This window comes from Stylophora pistillata, chromosome 10 (genome assembly GCF_964205215.1).
Source record: "Stylophora pistillata chromosome 10, jaStyPist1.2, whole genome shotgun sequence".
Lineage (NCBI taxonomy): Eukaryota > Metazoa > Cnidaria > Anthozoa > Scleractinia > Pocilloporidae > Stylophora > Stylophora pistillata.
The window spans coordinates 21,549,008-21,571,357 of record NC_142528.1 but is presented as its reverse complement, the minus strand read 5'-3'; the positions used below and the strand labels follow the sequence as shown (position 1 = coordinate 21,571,357).

Here is a 22,350-nt window from a genome sequence, read left to right as displayed (position 1 = left end):
GTTTTACTACTAACAGTTTCGATGATAATAACATTTCTTTGATCGATCAATTAACCTAGTTTGTTAATGTATGTTTAGAAAAAGGATGAGCAAATAAAATTGTTCAATTGAAGAAACGAGAGTGTTGACAGGCACATCTTACCGAATAAAATCGAGGCTGCAGTTTTGTTATTAGAAACCTGTTTAGTGTATAGATATTCTTTATGATTTCTTCAGCCTCTTGAACAGTTTCAGCGTAGAAAGATTCTTAATTACATGACACGAGAAATAGAAATCAATTTTAATGCAGTTTAGTCTATTTGTTCCTCGATTTCAATAGTGCGTAAAAATTTTTCCATTCTAGACTGAAAATTGAAAATTCGAGTCCGTATTCTAAACATTTTAATGAAGATATTTATTTGCCATCACCAAGAGGAGACGGTTGTCTTCATCGTATCATGTTAGTGTCAGATAATAAAAAGTGCGTGATGTAGCACTTGGGCGTAATTGGTGACAATGATACCTTTAAATCTTACTGGGAAATAGCGACAGCAGCACGAAAATGGACATATGTGACATAAATCCTTGCTGATTAAGATTCGTTCGGTGTTGTTCAAATTTAGGATAAAATATACAATTGTAGTGCTTTTATCATTTATAGCAAAACACTCTCTAATTGACAAAAGACCACCTTCTGGGAAATCATGTGCTAAATTCGGGAAAAATTGATGTATGATTCAAGCCGGTATTAAAATAAGTTGATGTCCGGTTTCTTTTATTTACGTCATTAGTGGAATTTTTCGAAAGTACATCATCTTAAAACTGAATGCATCGATATCTTTGGCAAAGACCGAACTTCCCAAAAGTGTTGAATGTCAGACAGGATGAAAAGTTGTGACGACTGTGAAAGGAAACAAATGATTTCTCCTTGAAGCATCCCTGGCAGGATCTAGTTCAAGGTCGTGTTTCCAGCTGTTAATTATCTTTTAAAGTGGTTTTTCCAATTATATCAGAAACTATGCATTGACCTTGAATGCGTTTCCGCTGATATAGTCATGGTTTGAGATTATGTCAAATAAAAACTGATAACACAATCCCGTGTTTTTACTCAAAAGTGTTTCGATTAAAAGTTTGTTCACCAGCGCTGCAGATGTGTAAGGATCTGTAAGAGACTAGAAGACTGATTACATTTGACCTCAGCCGTCCATTCCAAACAAATACGATCTGACAATACTGAGAGAGCCGTTTGGTCTTCAAATCGGCCTTTACTAATCGGCAAACTTCCAATCAATAGGAGAACTAACACATATACCAGCGTCATCTCCTGTTGAGCCACAGACATTTTTGCCCTTGGGTCTTCCCCCACGCTAAGTTACGCGGACACGCGGTATTGATACTGAAGTATTTGTTTCTGCAATGATCTTATTCCTTCACCTTACATAAAACACGAGTATGAGCGCTTCTTCTAACGGTTTTATCTCACACTTTAGTATTTCGCTGATCTCGGTCGAAAGCATCGCTTTGTGGCGGAGAAGTCAACTCATCTGGCTTGTGTTGAGGATATAAAAGATGTGGCCGAAACCAGGCTAAAATGGTTTAAAATGACAACCATAGATAGCAGCAACTGAGAGATAGAATATTCAGTTTCACTGAATAACAAGCTAGAATTGTTCAGAACAACTACCACTGATAGTAGTACTATTGGAAAAGAATCGAAGATGAATCACTTAATACAATTTTCGGAACAAGCAATGTCTGATGAAATACTCACTGGAACTCTCACGTCCTGAAAATTTCAAAACGATTGAGAAAATCCTGTCAGTTTACGTACTGTTTTGCAAAAATATCGTTAACCGTGAAGGCGAGGAGGTCTAAAGTGGCAAATTTTGAAATAAGATAAGAACTGTATTTTTTTCTGCGGGTTGCATGGGATGTAAGTGTGTCACTGACTATAGAAGTCATGAACTAGGGCGGCTCTGGCGCTTTGATCAGAGCTATTCTTTTCATTGTGACTACTTGATAGGATTGTCAGTGACAAAACGAACACAATTTCTCTTTTCCTTTCCCAGTTTTCTCGGTCTGATGGAAGTTACAGAGTGCAATGTAATCGGACGGTGGATAATTCTAGAGGTAAGCTGAGCCTTAATGTCGTCGTTATTGCGAAATGAAGCTCCTCGCCTTAACAGATATCAACTGCTTACGCCCAGAAAAATCATGCTTCACCTACTCTTGCTTTTCTTGGTAAAGGTTTTCTCTTCACCCTTCAACCATGCATAGTATTTTTGGATAATACTTCGGATGTGTCCTCTTTCTTCAAATTGATTTTGGGATAAGCACATATCATACTGCCGTTTACGCAAAATAAATGCTCCACTTTATGAACGTTTCACCCGGAATTCCTCTCGGACGTTTGTCATAAAAAAAGGATAAAGACAATGAAAGTTAACAATCAAAATAAACAGTTTCATACAAAAACGTGGAGCATTTTTACTAAAGTATAGCGAATAATCATTACTTGTCAAGATTTCCAACGTAGAAAGAGTATATCATTCTTAAGCTTTCTTTTTACTTTTCTGTTTCTTAATCTGAGCTCGGGAAAAATAAATGAGGAAGTGAAGTGACGAAGTGTTTGTGTGATCTTTCCTGCCAAAAAGCTCCTTATACTTTATTTTTTTTCTTCGTTCTTGCGAGGAGCTAAATATCTAGCTCACCCTGTACCCTTGTTCTACAATCTTAATTTCCAAGATATCTAAAACATTAATGCTTTCCTTCTAGCTTGTTTCATGTATTCCTATCATACTAACCCCCTTCCTATCACTTTTGATCCTCTTTTCTCTACTCATCAAGGTTTTACGTACTGGGATACACGAAATACAAGAAACTATTGTCCACATTATTGTAGAACTAATACCAAGCAGTTTACGATGAAGCGCATCACAATTTTTTTAAATGTCAATCTAATCTCATTTTAGTTCTCCCTTCTCACTGAAACTTTCAAGGGACGTAAAAACTGATCGTATCTAGGAAAACAAACGGGCTCTGCCTAAAAAGAGGGTCTGGATGGGGTTAACTGACAACTGACACTGAAATGGCTAAAAGTTTAACTGACAACTGACAAATCACTGAGAATCTAACTGACAACTGACATTTATGGTGGGCTTTTACTGACAGCTGACGAAGACTGGATCGCCCTAAATATCCTAAAAACTGTACATGAAATAAGGATAGTTGATTTATTTTGTCCAGTAAAAGTAAGTTTTTCATCACATATCAGTAGGAGTAAGCCAGACTGTCGTATTTCCAGACTGTCGTATATTCACCGCATGGACCAATCCACGTCAAGGTCATATGTCACATATCGGTTATATGATCTTTGATACCCAACTCAAACGTCAACTCTGCGATGGCCGTCAATGCTGGTATTTTAAAGGCTGTCGTAAGCTTTATCAAATTGAGTCTAAAACGGCATTTTGGCGTCTAGGAATGTGACACATGTCAAATTTTTTTAGGATCGTATTGTTGAAGTGGCAGTTGCTGAGATGCGAACATATACAGACGAATATGACACGGATTCAGAAAATGACTCTTCTGACCGAGGATAACGATACTATCCTAATTACTATTTCTAGATCCGGGAGGCAACTTCGGGTCCATTTTCGCTTGGATTTCTCTAGTAACCTAATTGAAAAGTAGACAAAAGAATTTTCCTTTCCGATCCTGTTATCGGAGCCAGACGCAATCAACGTATCGTAAAACAAAACATTAAACCAATATCAGTTGAAAGGAAGATCGTCTTTCTGACGATCTGGAATGTTTCAGTGTTGCACACGGGCAAACAGAGGTTTGCTTGCAGAAGAGTTGTAGCTTACTTAAACACCCTTAAAACAAAGACTGAGAGTCACTTGGAAGATTTTGAAATTATTTCATTCCAAAAGTGAGAAAAAGGAGTTCTTATTTTATCAATTGTGACTTTATTCTCGAGTTCACGCTGTGTATGTGTCTTTTTAGTCAATAATAGGGTCGGAAAGTAATAATTAACTTGCCAACTTGATTATTAACAGTCATTTAACTCACAACGGACAAATGGCCCAAAATCTAACTGAGAACTAATAAATGGCCGAAAATTTAACTGGCAACTGACATTTGTACCCCCCCTCCCCCATCCAGACCCTTTAAAAATATCAAAGTCAAACTTCATTCGTAATTGGAACTCAATGATTTATCCATTACGTACTAAGTTTTCGAAGTGGCAGATCGACTGAGGCTCAGGTAATACGGTCTGGAATCCGGCAGAATATCTGTAAACAGGTCTTCTCTGAATCCTGGCATTCCCAGAGAATAAATTAAGCCTAATCTCATGTAAGTTTTTATATGACATTTCACACCCAGTGAGCTCAAAATCAGAGATACATTTCTCCTAAATTTCATCTTAATATCGTCTATTCTTAAAGCGTGTTTTGAAACCGTGTAAGTTTGAATTAAACATGGAGCATGACGAATTTATTCAACGAGGACGTAACGCTTCTCCTTTTATCCTTTCTTTGCGCCTGGTAGATGACACGTATAAAAATTCAAGTATTCGAAGGTCTTCGTCTCTTTGTAATGCGTTTGAACTTCGAGAGTTGATTCCATGTTAAATCTCTCATCATTAGCCGGGCTAATTCGCTGTTTTCTGTGAAAAGCGTCGCTTGGTGGCCGAGATGAGGGAATCATCTGACTTCTCACTAGAATATGCCTTCTCCAGCAGGCCAGGTGTAGCCGAAACCAGGCTAAAATGTTTCAAAATAACAGCTATTGGTAGAAGAAACTGTGAAAAAAATATCCGTTGGATTGAGTAAGTTACTGAATAGAATGGCCCAGGATAAGAATCATATATACCCACAACTTTGGAAAGGTGGTGTCACTTTGATTGTTTGAGACGATAGAATGGTTTAGAACGACTGCGCCATCGATAGAAATAACTTTGAAAAAGAAGATTCGATTCTTTTTCGTAAAATAGGTTTTTGTTATTCATCGCGGTATATAACACTTTAAAAGAGAAATGTAATCCTTTGTCTCACGGTGTGGTCACTTGGGATGTGGATCGTGACGTTTTGGCTGCATACTGCTAGTTTTCTTCAAGCGATGGGGTGGCCTGAGTACGCGTGACCTATTTGCTATTGTCCTCAGCTGCGATGGAATTGAATTCCACGGTTGTGATTGATGCATCTTAACTCTTTACCGTCCGGCAAAAAACCTTATAATTTGGCCATACAAAACTTAAGCTCATTTAGTTTGTCTTTATATGAAGTATCCCTTACAAAATTTGCAGTTTTGAACACCGTGGGCTGAGAGTTTGGAGTCACGTGACCTAGATCCCCGCTCGTGTTTGGATGCGTTCAAATCGATTCGTTTTCTCGCGTTTATAAGTGTTTTTCGAGCCATTTTCCCTCTACAGAAGCCCTCATAACGGCATCATTAAGCTGGAATGTGGGTAGAGGCAAGCCTCTGAAAGAAAACAGAGGTGACAGGTGGTTTCATGTAGACTGGACCGCCAAAAATGCTTTCATGCAAGGTTGGCGAGTTCACAAGTGAAGTCGTGTCTCTGAACCATCTGTGGATGGCTACCAGGACCTACCAAGGCTTTTTGGGCCAGTTTTGAGTGGCAAAAGTCTCGATCGATGTGATATTTTGCAGGTAGGAGTGGGTGATCCGACACTTATAATAACTTGCTAAAATGAAAATGTGAGGTGTTGCCTTCTCGAGTTGTGGTGGAATTTCCCAGAATTCTTTTAGGTCATAAACGAGGCAAAAGATTGTGTTTGCGTCACTAGCTTTCGTCGAAAGGGTTAGCGGATAAAGTGAAAAGGCATCTTCCAGCCAAACAGCAAGATCTGGCCCTGAGGTGTGTTTTGAATGCAAACTTTTGATTTATTGAGTAAGTTTTGACCTTGAAAGATAGACATTTTTTCAGTGTTGCTCTTGGAGCAGAATGCTGGATTTTTGGGATTTATTGTTATACGAACGGTTCACTGCAGTGGAAATGGAGAATCACTGTGGGTGTTTTAGGCTGCAATAAATGTCACATCAAACAGCCTTGCAATGTACACACTGACATAATGTTGTCTATTAATTTTAACAAGAAACAACAACAGTTATGGGTCTTATTTGCCCAATGTATGCTTAGATTGACAGAAAAGGATTACCCCTAACAACATCAACAGGGACATTGGAATTGAAATCCCAAAAGCCTGGATGCCGACGATCATAAATCACAAGAGCAGAAGAGCGTTGCGCCGGCGGACCACATAGGGAACTTTTGAGACAAATGATTCACTTTTTTAAGATTCAGTTTGATTAAAGAAAGGGATCACCCACTTTTTACTTGACGTCTCATTTTAACCCACGAATAACCAACGCCATTTGAAATTAGGTACCTTTCTTCTCTTTGATTCTGGCCCTACGAACTTGTACGACTCCTTCTCATGGCTGTTTATCACCTAACACTGCGTTTCAGTACTCACTTTCACTGCAATATTTATCTAGAAATTCAAGTGAAGGTCTTGTCTCACCCTCAAGGTGATTCCTCTAAAAAAAAATTATTGAACAAATGTTTTTAACTTTCCTTAAATGTTCCTTACCGACGTCTGTTCGAGAAAAGAATTACGAAAAAGGTAGTTCATTGTGCTTGTTTAAGAGATATGATGGGCCAAACTTAGCCCATTTCGGCCTGTTCTGGTATTTCATCGGTTTACGGTACATTTTGCGGTAGCTGGAAGCAAGGGTTTTTTAAGATTTTTGAACCTATCCCATGCTCTCTGCGATATCGGTGCAGTGCTCTACCAACTTAGCTAACTAGTCAACTGGGAACTGGTAATTAGGCTGGCTCGTAGAGAACTGGGTCACGGGTTCAAATCTAGGGCAGACCTGAATTTATCTTTTAAGGCCTATGCACGGAATTTAAAGCCAACTGTCCAATTATAACTCTTACAGCATAATTGGTGAAAAACAAAGCAGCGAATGCACCAATTTGAAGAAATTGTAATGGTACACCTCAAGTACAAATTGACAAGCTACAAAGGGTTCAAAATGCAGCCGATAGGCTAATCTTTAAACAATCTAAGTTTAGCCATATTACAGCACTGTTGTGCCAGCTTCACTGGTTACCAATTAGGTACCGTATAGAATTTAAGATTCTTTTATTGTTTTAAGGCAATGCACGGTATGGCACCTGCCTATATTTGTAAGCTTATTAGCTTTAAAATTCCCACTAAATATGAGCTAAGGTCATTTTGACCCTGCTCACTAGCGGGAAATGGGGAGTCTATCACACAAAGGGCAAAAGGAATTAAATATATTCAGATTAATAGCTCCATTAGATAATTATGATAGTTTGCGGAAAGACTCTTTTTGTCAGTAAAACATTGAAACAGAAGTAATCGTTTCATGCTTCTCCCGGACTGTCATTTTTCCAACGTCATTAAAATAACCACTAAATACGAGCTAAGGTCGAATCAAAAACTTCTGCTCAAGGTCCCAAGTGGTAAGATGTTACCCACATTGGGAGCGAGGGCATTCCCCTATGCTGCACCACGTCTCTGGAATGACTTACCAAGTAACTTCACTGGCCTTCACTCCTTCTCTAGTTTGAAACGTAATCTTATAACCTACCTTTTTACCCGGGCTTTTAATCTTCCATCTCATTAGCTTAGTGCTTTTTAATATTCTATCTATTTGGTTAGTGCTTTTTAATTTCTTATCTCATTAGGAAAATTGTAATTTTACACATTTTTTCCTACATTTTCTTTATTTTCATGTAAAGCGCATTTGATCATGTATATGGAACTTGCGCTGTATAAGTTTCAATGATTATTATTATTATTATTATTATATTATGTTTTGATTAGATTTGAAATCCCAAGTACCTTTTCAGACAAAATAAATTGCACGACTCGAAGTTCAATCAGCAGTTTATTGCATCCATTTTTAAATCGCATAATTCATTCAGAATCAACAGTAATTGTATTGTAATTACCTTATTGACACAATGAATTTACAGATGGATATTTCACAAATGGGGATTCAAAAAGTTGTGGAACAATTTGAAGGCTCCGTCGAAACAATTGCTAATTGCTTAGTGAGTTTATAAATATATAAATATATACGAATAAATGACACTTTTATAATATGCGGATAAATATCAGTAGAGTTATAATGCATGTAGTTTAATTTAAAAAAATCTTCTTTTTGGCGCTCCTTACACATTGTAGACTCACTGTAGAGTTGAATACTCGAAATTTGTACTAATCTATGGTGCACATGAACAAGCAGTGTTATATCTCTTTCCTTCCTCTGTGATGACGTTGGACGGCACACATTTCCTCTGGTTGTTGTTGTTTGCCATCGAACTGAAACATGCTGTTAAGGAAGACGTAATCCTCTTACAAATGGGAGCAGTTACTGTTTTGCCGCTTGGCAAAGTGTAGGAAAGAACTCTGCCAGTGTAACAACTGGGCTCGTCACCAGGGGACCTCTTTTGTCTCCATGCGACAGCACCTTGCACGGACGGGACTCCGCCGTCTTGAATTCTGTGCATGACTTTGTCAACATCAGTTGCCCGGCCGTTTCCACGGTGAAGATAAATTGCGAGGATAACGACGAGAACCTACAATATGGCATTTTTGTCAACTCTCTATCAAGGTAGTTTACAAAACAGTGTGTGAATAGAGATCTTTAAAAATCTCTTTGCTATTCAAACCAGACAGAAGCTTTTCCCTATTACCAGGTAAAACGATTAACACCTACATTTCATTTAGAAATGGAAAAGAGTTGTTATACAAGAGGTGAGGATATTAAAATTTTACCTTGTAAATCTCCATAACTCACTTTCTTGTTCTCTACGATGAAAAGTATACTTGACTAGCTGCTTCTTTTATTTTCTCTCTTCTTTGAAGATGACTTTGATGCTGAGAAAAGTTTCTTTCTCCTTATATACAGTTTTGCTTGCTACCGATGTGGTGCTTGGGTCAATATGAAAATAATTGCACTCGATGTTCCGTCTTCAGTTTCATGCTCTTTTAGCACTGTTTCGAAGATAATTAAGTATTTATTTGATCGATACAATAACTTAATTTTAAAACGTCCGTTTAAGAAATGGGAGCAGGCAAATCATGTTAAAAGGCAGGTCTTACGTAATCTATATGAAGTAGTTTTAATGTTAGAAACCTCTTTAGTGTATAGATATTCTTTATGATTTCTGTAACCTCTTGCTGAGCAGTCTCAGCGTACAGAAAATCTTTGTCACATCACACGAGGAATTAAAAATCATACTTAGACGCTGTTTATTCTAATTCAGTGTTCACTAACTCTAACAGTATAAAAAACATGCAGCAACTTTTGACTGAAAAATTTAGGAAAACCATCGACTTAACATATTAATGTTGATATTTAGTTGCCACCATTACTTGCAAAGGGTTGTCTTAGATCAGATAACTCGGTGGAGTCTTCCGTGTAGTAGTGAGAATCGAATTAGGTAATTTAGGTAAGCTACATTTATGGAACTGCCGTAGGAATAATAGTCTTGCATCTTTCTCTTCCTATAAGGAACTAGTTAAAAGAAAATATGGAACTGAATCTCACAAGGCTGCTAGGTATAATAATATGAAGATGCTACAGGCTGAGTGGAAACTTGTTTTGAATTGTAATTTGCCAGGTACAGAGGTGTGTAACCGAAAAACAAACTGTAAAAAGTAGTGCAAGAATTGTAGTCTGAGGAGGTATTGTATAGTAAATATTGTAAGTAACGTAGAGTCCGTATAGTAGTGAGAATCGAATTAGGTAATTTAGGTAAGCTACATTTATGGAGCTGGCGGAGGAATAATAGTCTTCCTTCTTTCTCTTCCTATAAGAAACTAGTTAAACTGATCGTCACATGGCTGCTAAGTATAATAAGATGAAGATGCTACAGGCTAAGTGGAAACTTGTTTTGAATTGTAATCTGCTAGGTAAATAGGTGTGTAACCGAAAAACAAACTGTAAAAAGTAGTGTAATATTGTAGTCTGAGGAAGTATTGTATAGTAAGTAGTGTAAGTAAAGTATCGTAAGTGGATTTGTAAGCAGTGTTTGTCTTGGTTTTTAAGTAGTGTTCTTCGTGTTGCAATAAAAAAAGATAATAAAAATAAATAAACAAAAAGAGAATCGAATGTAATCACATCATATTACTGAAAGATGATAACAAGAGCATGATGACTCTTGGGTGAAATTGGAATTCATTATACCCTTTCCTAAAGGTATCATGAAAAAAAAGTACGGGGAAATAACAACAGCAGCCAAAAACGGATATGTGTAACATGAATCCTTGATGGAGAATCGTTCCGTGTTAAAATGCAGAATTATGCCAAAAGTGGTTGCAATTGTGATTAGTAGTAAACCTTTCTCTAATTGATAAAAGGCCAACTTCTGGGAAATTATGAGCTGGATTCGAGTAAAATGATATTGAATATTTTGATAGAAAGGTCAACTCCGTTTTAGATAAGTCGATTTCTGGTTTTTCATACGTCATTACGGGATTTTTCGAAAGTGCACCATCTGAAGACATCGATAGCTTTGGCAAAGACAGAACTTTCCAAAAGTGTTGGATGTCACACAGAAATAATTATAAGACACTAAGACGATCTCTCCTTTAAGCGTTTATGACAGGATTAAGTTTGATGTCGTGTTTCCCGAAGAAAATCATGTAAAGTGGTTTTTCTAAATAATGTCAGAAGCTATGTGTTAATTTTGTATGTTTTTCCTCTCATATTGATGGCTACTGTAACGATGAAAAACTGTTAATAGTGAAACAAATGGTTGTATATATATTTCCATTTATACTCGTTAAGATAATATATGATCCAGCGACATGAATAAATGATTATATTTGGTCAAGATACGAGATGGTATCAAATACTCTATGTTTATCAAAAAGAGAGCGAGTCAAAACCGATAAAATTTTTCACAGTTTTTTTTTTTATCTCAAAAGTGTTTCGATTGAAAGTTTGTTCATCAGCGCTACAGATGTATGAGGATCTGTAAGAAGCCAAAACGGTGAAGTCCTTTGACGTTACGCCCTCCACTCCAAACGAAAATGATCTGAAAAAATTCCAAGGAGTTGATAAGGAGCCCACGTAGGAAGAGCCTGTGTGGAACATAACTCCTGAAATTGTGACGATATTGGACGGAATCGATACTCCCCGCAGCTCTCGATTAAAGGCATCGCTTTGTGGCCGCGATGTGGAATCATTCGACCTCTCTTTTGTGTTTTCCTTTTCTAGCAGGCCAAGTGGGGCCGAAGCTAGGCTAAAATAGATGAATATGACAACCACAGAAAGCAGCAACTATGAAAGAGAAAATTTAGTTTGACTGGATTAACTGGTTTAAGATAATTACTAATGATAGCAGTAACTTTGAAAAAGAATATTCAGTTTGCTTAAAGAAGGCATCGACCATTACTGAACGTCTCCGTTTTTTCCCACACTTTAAGTAACTGACATCATTAGAAACAAGGAGTCTTTCTCTCCTAGATGCTGGCTCTACTAGCTTATATCACTCTTTGTTATGACAGTTTGTCACCTAATTTGATATGCTTAAAATTACATTTGAGTGTTAGGGTACTTTTAATGCAATATGCAATACTCATCTGGAAATTCAGGTGAAGGTCCTTTCTCGTCAGAACTGGATCACCCTAAAGGTTTGTCAAGTACAGATCAAACATTTACTACATTTATTTCCATAATGCATTGCTTTATCGATCCTATTGGTTAAGAGTCAGTAATATTTTTCCAAATTATTTTTAAGAGTCAATAAATATACGCAAACAGAGCTAAGAAATGAAAGAAAAGTTTCCATTCTCCGAAAAGAATTAGAAAAAGTAACAATGACTGTATTAGTGCCCAGAGGTTGAAAGCAAAGCTGACTGGGGAAGTTTTGTCATTTGAAAACTTCCCTGAAGGCAGTAACATGATTTAATTAATTCATTGCCTTTTATTATGGGTGATCAAGTTACAATCACCGTGATAACAGGGGAAGGTTCCTAACTGGAAGCAGTTGATTCAGTACAACGGATTGTAGCTGTGGGAAAGAAAGTATTAAAGTTTTCCGGACTTTTAAATTCGATCTGCAGACTTGATTTTCAGATTCAGATTTTTAGATTAGTATTTTTTCTTCTTTGAACCCCTTTTCTTTGAAGATTTCACGTACCTTAGATTATTTCGCGACGTAGGATAAAGAAGCAAGTTTGGGAAAAGAAAACCTTTCTACGTTTTTAAGTTCACTAGAAGGCATCTCTGACTGAAATATGAGGATAGTCACTTTACGGTCGATGTGCCACCTCTCACGCGGTCTTGAAAAAAAAAGTTGCTCTTAATTACTGTAATCTTCACCTCTATTAAGTGGTCGCGGTCACACATTACTGAGTCACGACAGCCTGTTTAAAATGTCCTCCTTCATTATAATTTAGTTAATTTTTAACTCTCGAAATCAATGTTAGAAGTGTTTTTGATTGATTTTTTTTTTGTACATGAAGTGGCAATTTTTATCGTTTTTCTAAACAACCTTATTCTGTGGAACCTGTGTTAAGTGGTAAACCTTTATCAAGCGGTCACCCCATTAGATCAATCAATCAATCAATAAACTTTATTTACCCTCGAATTTACAGTGTAGCATTCGGGTGCTAATGTCTTCGAGTCGACTTCGTTAATAAATAATTATAATAAAAGGTTAATTCTATAACAAATAGGCTAACTAGCTACCTCGACAGCTAACTAGCAGATTATCTTGATGTAGAAGGTTTGCACTTCCTATCCTTTTAAGTAAATTATTGTTCCAAGTAGATAACAGTTGTCGAAAAGAAGGAAAATCAGAAATATTTCGGTGATGGTCAGGAAGAGAATTCCACGATATTGCCGCCAAGTAACTAAAGAAATTGATACCATAAGAAATGGTCAATGGCTTAGGCAAACAGAGTATCCTCTTAAAAAATAGGTGCTAAAGCGCAAGCGAAACATATATTTTAAATATCTTTGATAATCAGAAAAATGTAGACATTTGAAAATAGTAAGAATCAGGTTTTGTAAACGCTTGTCCTTAAGGTTTACAGTTCCTAACCTTTTGAGTAAATTATTATATTCAGAGTTAAAATCCTTGAAAATAAATCGAAGAATACGTTTGCTTAAAAGATCCAATTTATCAGAATCTTGCTTACTAGAGAAATGCCACACTATAGAACAATATGTAACAAAAGTGAAGAAGTATAAATGCCTTGTAAAGACGTAGCATGGTTTCAGTAGACGTCAGTTTGCCGAACCTTGTCATAATGCTAAACTGATTGTTTACCTTTTTACATATAGAGGACATATGTTGCTTAAACGTAAGATCTTTATCAATTGTAAAGCCAAAAAGTTCCACTGAGTCATTTACTGAGAAATTAAACTGATGATCAACTTTACCCAGTAGCTTCCCTTGGTGTTTGCTGGGATTTGCAATCATTCCATTGATCTTATACCAGGCATTTGCTGAGCTTACCTCACTCGAGATACGCCCTCCCAAAGATATCGGATCCGTATCGGCAGTGTAGAAATGACCATCATCTGCATACCTATTTAATTGTACAGTTTTAATTTGTAGGAATAAATAATTTATAAGAATATTAAAAACATTGGTCCGAGAACACCGCCTTGAGGTACTCCTCACCTGACTTCTTGCCAATCAGAGCTTGTATCACCTACTTTCACCCGCTGCATCCTACCGTGTAAGTAATCTTTAAGAAGCATACAACTTCTACTGTTAACACTATTAGCCTTTAGCTTAGCCAGCAAAAGTCCATGCGGTATGGTGTCAAAAGCCTTAGATAAATCCATTGATATCACTGCAACAATTTGTTTAATATCCAGACTACGCTTCCAATCTTCTGTTCACCTCATTAGCGAGGTTTCACAGCTATAGTGTCTCCTATACGCTGAGACATAATCAGACAATAGTTCAGAGTAGAACTGGTCTAGTTGAGAAGCAAGGAGTTTCTCAAAAACGTTAATTAGGGCCGGTAAAACAGTAACGAGTCGATAATTCTCTTTACTCAATTCATCATTTTTCTTGAAAAGAGGTGTTACCTGCCCCATTTTCCATCAAGAAGGATATTTACATTGTTGATCAATTCATTCATTAACTCTGCTAGTGGACCAGATATCACACAAGCGGAATCCTTAAGAAGCCGTGGAGTTATGGTGTAGTGGCCTCAGGCCTTGCGTACGTTGATGTTAAGTAATAGTTTTTCAATCTGGTTCCTGTTGGTGTATTTAAAATTGAAATTATGTATGGCGTTCTTTTTTCTGTTTTCCTCCGCAATTGCTCGAATGCTGGGGTGTGCACTGAATTCGTGTCCAAAGTTATGTTCTTTAATGTCCTGTACATCATCATCTATGTGAACAAAGTAGTTATTGAACAATCTAGCTAATTCTTTTTTATCCGTTATAACCACATCGTTTTCGATTAGAGTAATGTCATTGGCTTGTTTACTTGACCTCGAATGCATACAAAGAAGATAAGCCTCCCAAAATGCACGTGGATTGTCGGTCTCTGACCTGTTTTTAAAATGATTTTTAATCGCTTTGCGCCTAATTGACGTGCATTTGTTTCTTTGTCTAAGTTTGTTGCGGTGACGAATGGCTTTACGCCATTGTTCATTCATGAAAGGAGTTTGATTGCCCCTTATGTGTGCTTGCTTTTATGGTGCGTGCTGGTTAGTCAAACACGTATTGTTTATCGTCAATATCGTCAAACACCTCCATAACGTGGAAAGGGACATTATGTAAATCACGGAAAAATAAATCCAGGCCAAAATTCTTTAGACTTCTTAATTGTATTTTGCGAGATCGCGATCGCGGAGCTGTGGTTCTCAGAATAGTATATATTAGAGAATGATCGCTGATATGAGCATTCACTACGCCAGATGAAAATATTCTTCTTGTGTTTTTTGTTAAAATCAAGTCGAGTAAAGTTGCCTATAGGAGTGGGTAATTTAATCAAATTTTTGAGACCGTCTACTTCAGTAAATCTTTTAAGTGACCACCGACCTTAGGATCCAACAGATTACTATTGAGGTCTCCAACGCAGATGACATCGTTTGAAAAAGTTGTAACAACTTCAAATAACCTGCTCAGTTCAAATTTCCTTTGAGATGTTGGAATAGATGGAGGCCTGTAAATCGCTATAACAGTGAGCCAGGATTTTGCTACCTTCACTTTCAGTATGATGTTTTCAGTCCTGAAGTTTGACGTGTCTATACCATTTTGATCTCCAGGCTCACTATTTCTATTCGGTCGGCACATCCGAAAGCCGTGAATGGGAAACTGGCCGTCAGGATATGCTTTATCCAGCTTAGTTTCAGAGATGGCCAAAATGTCGAACCCACACGTGTATAAGCCAGTTTTTTATCTCGTGGAATTTAAAGCCGGCTATGCTGTTAGCATTGATATGAACGATCTTAACGTTTCCCCGATGCGTTTTAACTAAAGTGTCAAAACTCGTCCAAGTGTTGTTATGGTCTTCGTTCTCACTCAGAGTCTGGTCGGTGTCACTGCAAGAACTGTAGTTGGTATCAATTTCCCTTTTAACGTCAGCAAAAGGTAGTTTTATCTCGTCCAAGCAGGGAGGACATATTATCCAACAAGCGGTTTCAGAAGCCTGTAATCGCTTGTACTCTCTAGGTGAGATTCCATCGCACTTGATATGAATTCGTTGAGAGCAGGAGCTGCAACACACTGCCCTGTGATTTTTAGCCCCCACTTTTCTACAACTGGCAGGATCTAGTTCAAGGTCGTGTTTCCAGCTGTTTATTATCTTTTAAAGTGGTTTTTCCAATTATATCAGAAACTGTGCATTGACCTTGTATGCGTTTCCGCTGATATAGTCATGGTTAGAGATTATGTCAAATAAAAACTGATAACACAATCCCGTGTTTTTACTCAAAAGTGTTTCGATTAAAAGTTTGTTCACCAGCGCTGCAGATGTGTAAGGATCTGTAAGAGACTAAAAGACTCATTACATTTGACCTCAGCCGTCCATTCCAAACAAAGGCGATCTGACAATACTGAGACAGCCGTTTGGTCTTCAAATCCGCCTTTACTAATGGGCAAATTTCCAATCAATAGGAAAACTAACACATATACCAGCGTCATCTCCTGTTGAGCCACAGACATTTTTGCCCTTGGGTCTTCCCCCACGCTAAGTTACGCGGACACGCGGTATTGATACTGAAGTATTTGTTTCTGCAATGATCGTATTCCTTCACCTTACATAAAACACGAGTATGAGCGCTTCTTCTAACGGTTTTATCTCACACTTTAGTATTTCGCTGATCTCGGTCGAAAGCATCGCTTTGTGGCGGAGAAGTCAACTCATCTGGCTTGTGTTGAGGATATAAAAGATGTGGCCGAAACCAGGCTAAAATGGTTTAAAATGACAACCATAGATAGCAGCAACTGAGAGATAGAATATTCAGTTTCACTGAATAACAAGCTAGAACTGTTCAGAACAACTACCACTGATAGTAGTACTATTGGAAAAGAATCGAAGATGAATCACTTAATACAATTTTCGGAACAAGCAATGTCTGATGAAATACTCACTGGAACTCTCACGTCCTGAAAATTTCAAAACGATTGAGAAAATCCTGTCAGTTTACGTACTGTTTTGCAAAAATATCGTTAACCGTGAAGGCGAGAAGGTCTGAAGTGGCAAATTTTGAAATAAGATAAGAACTGTATTTTTTTCTGCGGGTTGCATGGGATATAAGTGTATTACTGACTATAGAAGTCATGAACTAGGGCGGCTCTGGCGCTTTGATCAGAGCTATTCTTTTTATTGTGACTACTTGATAGGATTGTCAGTGACAAAACCAACACAATTTCTCTTTTCCATTCCCAGTTTTCTGGGTCTGATGGAAGTTACAGAGTGCGATGTAATCGGACGGTGGATAATTCTAGAGGTAAGCTGAGCCTTAATGTCGTCGTTATTGCGAAATGAAGCTCCTCGCCTTAACAGATATCAACTGCTTACGCCCAGAAAAATCATGCTTCACCTACTCTTGCTTTTCCTGGTGAAGGTTTTCTCTTCACCCTTCAACCATGCATAGTATTTTTGGATAATACTTCGGATGTTTCCTTTTTCTTCAAATTGATCTTGGGATAAGCACTTATCATACTGCCGTTTAGGCAAAATAAATGCTCCACTTTATGAACGTTTCACCCGGAATTCCTCTCGGACGTTTGTCATAAAAAAAGGATAAAGACAATGAAAGTTAACAATCAAAATAAACAGTTTCATACAAAAAAGTGGAGCATTTTTACTAAAGTATAGCGAATAATCATTACTTGTCAAGATTTCCAACGTAGAAAGGGCATATCATTATTAAGCTTTCTTTTTACTTTTCTGTTTCTTAATCTGAGCTCGGGAAAAATAAATGAGGAAGTGAAGTGACGAAGTGTTTGTGTGATCTTTCCTGCCAAAAAGCTCCTTATACTTTATTTTTTTTCTTCGTTCTTGCGAGGAGCTAAATATCTAGCTCACCCTGTACCCTTGTTCTACAATCTTAATTTCCAAGATATCTAAAACATTAATGCTTGCCTTGTAGCTTGTTTCATGTATTCCTATCATACTAACCCCCTTCCTATCACTTTTGATCCTCTTTTCTCTACTCATCAAGGTTTTACGTACTGGGATACACGAAATACAAGAAACTATTGTCCACATTATTGTAGAACTAATACCAAGCAGTTTACGATGAAGCGCATCACAATTTTTTTAAATGTCAATCTAATCCCATTTTAGTTCTCCCTTCTCACTGAAACGTTCAAGGGACGTAAAAACTGATCGTCTCTAGGAAAACAAACGGGCTCTGCCTAAAAAGAGGGTCTGGATGGGGTTAACTAACAACTGACACTGAAATGGCTAAAAATTTAACTGACAACTGACAAATCACTGAGATTCTAACTGACAACTGACATTTATGGTGGGCTTTTACTGACAGCTGACGAAGACTGGATCGCCCTAAATATTCTAAAAACTGTACATGAAATAAGGATAGTTGATTTATTTTGTCCAGTAAAAGTAAGTTTTTCATCACATATCAGTAGGAGTAAGCCAGACTGTCGTATTTCCTTAATATTCACCGCATGGACCAATCCACATCAAGGTCATATGTCACATATTGGTTATATGATCTTTGATACCCAACTCAAACGTCAACTCTGCGATGGCCGTCAATGCTGGTATTTTAAAGGCTGTCGTAAGCTTTATCAAATTGAGTCTAAAACGGCATTTTGGCGTCTAGGAATGTGACACATGTCAAATTTTTTTAGGATCGTATTGTTGAAGTGGCAGTTGCTGAGATGCGAACATATACAGACGAATATGACACGGATTCAGAAAATGACTCTTCTGACCGAGGATAACGATACTATCCTAATTACTATTTCTAGATCCGGGCGGCAAATTCGGGTCCATTTTCGCTTGGATTTCTCTAGTAACCTAATTGAAAAGTAGACAAAAGAATATTCCTTTCCGATCCTGTTATCGGAGCCAAGCGCAAGCGACGTATCGTAAAACAAAACATTAAACCAATATCAGTTGAAAGGAAGATCGTCTTTCTGACGATCTGGAATGTTTCAGTGTTGCACACGGGCAAACAGAAGTTTGTTTGCAGAAGAGTTGTAGCTTACTTAAACACCCTTAAAACAAAGACTGAGGGTCACTTGGAAGATTTTGAAATTATTTCATTCCAAAATTGAGAAAGAGGAGTTCTTATTTTATCCATTTTGACTTTATTCTCGAGTTCACGCTGTGTATGTGTCTTTTTAGTCAATAATAGGGTCGGAAAGTAATAATTAACTTGCCAACTTGATTATTAACAGTCATTTAACTCACAACGGACAAATGGCCCAAAATCTAACTGAGAACTGATAAATGGCCGAAAATTTAACTGACAACTGACATTTGTACCCCCCCCCCTCCCCCATCCAGACCCTTAAAAAATATCAAAGTCAAACTTCATTCGTAATTGGAACTCAATGATTTATCCATTACGTACTAAGTTTTCGAAGTGGCAGATCGACTGAGGCTCAGGTAATACGGTCTGGAATCCGGCAGAATATCTGTAAACAGGTCTTCTCTGAATCCTGGCATTCCCAGAGAACAAATGAAGCCTAATTTCATGTAAGTTTTTATATGACCTTTCACACCCAGTGAGCTCAAAATGAGAGATACATTTCTCCTAAATTTCATCTTAATATCGTCTATTCTTAAAGCGTGTTTTGAAACCGTGTAAGTTTGAATTAAACATGGAGCATGACGAATTTATTCAACGAGGACGTAACGCTTCTCCTTTTATCCTTTCTTTGCGCCTGGTAGATGACACGTATAAAAATTCAAGTATTCGAAGGTCTTCGTCTCTTTGTAATGCGTTTGAACTTCGAGAGTTGATTCCATATTAAACCTCTCATCATTAGCCGGGCTAATTCGCTGTTTTCTGTGAAAAGCGTCGCTTGGTGGCCGAGATGAGGGAATCATCTGACTTCTCACTAGAATATGCCTTCTCCAGCAGGTCAGGCGTAGCCGAAACCAGGCTAAAATGTTTCAAAATAACAGCTATTGGTAGAAGAAACTGTGAAAAAAATATCCGTTGGATTGAGTAAGTTACTGAATAGAATGGCGTAGGATAAGAATCATATATACCCACAACTTTGGAAAGGTGGTGTCACTTTGATTGTTTGAGACGATAGAATGGTTTAGAACGACTGCGCCATCGATAGAAATAACTTTGAAAAAGAAGATTCGATTCTTTTTCGTAAAATAGGTTTTTGTTATTCATCGCGGTAAATAACACTTTAAAAGAGAAATGTAATCCTTTTTCTCACGGTGGGGTCACTTGGGATGTGGATCGTGACGTTTTGGCTGCATACTGCTAGTCTTCTTCAAGCGATGGGGTGGCCTGAGTACGTGTGACCTATTTGCTATTGTCCTCAGCTGCGATGGAATTGAATTCCACGGTTGTGATTGATGCATCTTAACTCTTTACCGTCCGGCAAAAAACCTTATAATTTGGCCATACAAAACTTAAGCTCATTTAGTTTGTCTTTATATGAAGTATCCCTTACAAAACTTGCAGTTTTGAGACACCGTGGGCTGAGAGTTTGGAGTCACGTGACCTAGATCCCCGCTCGTGTTTGGATGCGTTCAAATCGATTCGTTTTCTTGCGTTTATAAGTGTTTTTCGAGCCATTTTCCCTCTACAGAAGCCCTCATAACGGCATCATTAAGCTGGAATGTGGGTAGAGGCAAGCCTCTGAAAGAAAACAGAGGTGACAGGTGGTTTCATGTAGACTGGACTGCCAAAAATGCTTTCATGCAAGGTTGGCGAGTTCACAAGTGAAGTCGTGTCTCTGACCCATCTGTGGATGGCTACCAGGACCTACCAAGGCTTTTTGGGTCAGTTTTGAGTGGCAAAAGTCTCGATCGATGTGATATTTTGCAGGTAGGAGTGGGTGATCCGACACTTATAATAACTTGCTAAAATGAAAATGTGAGGTGTTGCCTTCTCGAGTTGTGGTGAAATTTCCCAGAATTCTTTTAGGTCATAAACGAGGCAAAAGATTGTGTTTGCGTCACTAGCTTTCGTCGAAAGGGTTAGCGGATAAAGTGAGAAGGTATCTTCCAGCCAAAAAGCAAGATCTGGCCCTGAGGTGTGTTTTGAATGCAAACTTTTGATTTATTGAGTAAGTTTTGATCTTGAAAGATCGACATTTTTTCAGTGTTGCTCTTGGAGCAGAATGCTGGATTTTTGGGATTTGTTGTTATATGAACGGTTCACTGCAATGGAAATGGAGAATCACTGTGGGTGTTTTAGGCTGCAATAAGTGTCACATCAAACAGCCTTGCAATGTACACACTTACATAATGTTGTCTATTAATTTTAACAAGAAACAAATAACAACAGTTATGGGTCTTATTTGCCCAATGTATCCTTAGATTGACAGAAAAGGATTACCCCTAACAAGATCAACAGGGACATTGGAATTGAAATCCCAAAAGCCTGGATGCCGACGATCATAAATCACAAGAGCAGAAGAGCGTTGCGCCGGCGGACCACATAGGGAACTTTTGAGACAAATGATTCACTTTTTTAAGATTCAGTTTGATTAAAGAAAGGGATCACCCACTTTTTACTTGACGTCTCAGTTTAACCCACAAATAACCAACGCCATTTGAAATTAGGTACCTTTCTTCTCTTTGATTCTGGCCCTACGAACTTGTACGACTCCTTCTCATGGCTGTTTATCACCTAACACTGCGTTTCAGTTCTCACTTTCACTGCGATATTTATCTAGAAATTCAAGTGAAGGTCTTGTCTCACCCTCAAGGTGATTCCTCTAAAAAAAAAGTTATTGAACAAATGTTTTTAACTTTCCTTAAATGTTCGTTACCAACGTCTGTTTCGAAAAGAGAATTACGAAAAAGGTAGTTCATTGTGCTTGTTTAAGAGATATGATGGGCCAAACTTAGCCCATTTCGGCCTGTTCTGGTATTTCATCGGTTTACGGTACATTTTGCGGTAGCTGGAAGCAAGGGTTTTTAAGATTTTTGAACCTATCCCATGCTCTCTGCGATACCGGTGCAGTGCTCTACCAACTTAGCTAACTAGTCAACTGGGAACTGGTAATTAGGCTGGCTCGTAGAGAACTGGGTCACGGGTTCAAATCTAGGCAGACTTGAATTTATCTTTTCAGGCCTATACACGGAATTTAAAGCCAACTGTCCGATTATAACTCTTGCAGCATAATTGGTGAAAAACAAAGCACCGAATGTACCAATTTGAAGAAATTGTGATGGTACACCTCAAGTACAAATTGACAAGCTACAAAGGGTTCAAAATGCAGCCGATAGGCTAATCTTTAAACAATCTAAGTTTAGCCATATTACAGCACTGTTGTGCCAGCTTCACTGGTTACCAATTAGGTACCGTATAGAATTTAAGATTCTTTTATTGTGTTTTAAGGCAATGCACGGTATGGCACCCGGCTATATTTGTAAGCTTATTAGCTTTAAAATTCCCACTAAATATGAGCTAAGGTCATTTTGACCCTGCTCACTAGCGGGAAATGGGGAGTCTATCACACAAAGGGCAAAAGGAATTAAATATATTCAGATTAATAGCTCCATTAGATAATTATGATAGTTTGCGGAAAGACTCTTTTTGTCAGTAAAACATTGAAACAGAAGTAATCGTTTCATGCTTCTCCCGGACTGTCATTTTTCCAACGTCATTAATATAACCCACTAAATATGAGCTAAGGTCGAATCAA

General features: G+C 37.8%; 1 long non-coding RNA gene across 1 annotated transcript; it reads left to right on the top strand.

Moving 5' to 3' along the window:
* The first annotated feature begins 1,204 nt into the window (after positions 1-1,204).
* Positions 1,205-10,161, top strand: LOC148722223 (uncharacterized). The gene is made up of 2 exons (XR_015992330.1): positions 1,205-7,244; positions 7,467-10,161. It is a non-coding gene; the product is annotated as an uncharacterized LOC148722223 (long non-coding RNA).
* The last annotated feature ends 12,189 nt before the right edge of the window (positions 10,162-22,350 follow it).